Genomic DNA, 1,456 nt, shown 5'->3' on the forward strand with positions numbered 1-1,456 from the left:
TGACAGAGATACTGACAGAGATACTGACAGAGATACTGACAGAGATACTGACAGAGATAGATACTGACAGAGATACTGACAGAGATAGATACTGACAGAGATACTGACAGAGATACTGACAGAGATACTGACAGAGATACTGAAAGATCTAGAAAGATGTCGACATTTCAATTGTCTGTACGTAGAATTCAAGAGCCTCTCCACGCAGCAACTGAAGTAATTATTATGTGGCTAGCGGTGCTGGAAGCCATTACTGAAAGAAACTACTGCGTTGTGGACAGTAGGTTTTATGTACAATAACATAGCACGCCGGTCAAAGTTTTCTATTCTTGAACTTCTGATTCCATAATTTAGACACAACAAGGAAGGAATCTATTCGTTATAATCTATATCGTGTAGTGTGTACTTGTGCACTAAGGCCACTATCAATCGACCTGACTCAATCCGATCCGGTCCGATCCGATCCGATCTGATCCGATCTGATCCGATCCTGCCAATGTGCACCCTGTATAAAGAAAACCAAGGTGTTAGGTCAAAGGTGAACCTAAACAAAAGCCCACCCGCATCACAAACTGATGACGCAGCACACACAAACCACCCAGGCCGAGGGTTTCCCGCGAATTGTGCGGCATTACTGAGCGAGTTCCGGTGTCCGGGCAGTCTGATGGAAGGCGTGTGCAGACTAAACAGAGCAGGCTGAGATAGCATTCCCCCCGAACCCTGCAACAGTCGAAGCCTGGAAGGTGCCGGGCCTCGCTTTGATGTACAACAACATTTCCTCGTCTTGTGCAACAATGGTAGCACGTGGGCCAAAATGTCACAGAGGGGAATATTCAGGAATGAATTGCGAGTCGTCGCGGAGAAACCAGGCGCTCGTCAAAACAACGAAACTGAAGAAAGTGACACTTTAAGGCCTGTTCAAAAATTACTATAAAAATTTTTGATTTGGCTGTACGCCTTTCCTGTCTATTTAGAAACACATTTCTGTGTGGACTTTAATGGGAAACGTTCATCAAAGACACAAACTTTATGTAAATTTGCCATTTCCAAGCACACCTAAGCTATGGAATTCACCACACTTTGGCTGCCATCTTCAAGCTAAGTTACATCCTACACCATGCGACTCCCACCTTCTTGATTCAAAACTGTCTCGATTTTTCTTCAAGATAAGTTGATGTTTTTTGGTGGGTTTTTATTTTTTTTTTGGTGGGGGGTTCTTTAAATCTCAAACAAGACAAATGAACGAGACTGAAACGACACCAACCAATGCTCTCTATAACTTGGCTGGAACTGACGAGACGTTGATTCTCCCGTGTCGTGACAGTGTTATCGACAGGGCTACAGTGTCTTCCGCTGTGTTAAAGAACGTGTCGATTTGTTCACACTCAGAGCTAGCTGTACATTGTTTCTGCCACCCACAACTTCCTCCATCTCTCTCTCTCTCTCTCTCTCTCTC

General features: G+C 44.3%; 1 protein-coding gene across 1 annotated transcript in view; it reads right to left on the minus strand.

Moving 5' to 3' along the window:
* LOC101846473 overlaps positions 1–1,456 on the minus strand; it is a gene marked incomplete in the record, with an annotated part of 96,566 nt that overhangs the window by 45,106 nt on the left and 50,004 nt on the right.

Source organism: Aplysia californica, unplaced genomic scaffold (genome assembly GCF_000002075.1).
Source record: "Aplysia californica isolate F4 #8 unplaced genomic scaffold, AplCal3.0 scaffold01109, whole genome shotgun sequence".
Taxonomy (NCBI): domain Eukaryota; kingdom Metazoa; phylum Mollusca; class Gastropoda; order Aplysiida; family Aplysiidae; genus Aplysia; species Aplysia californica.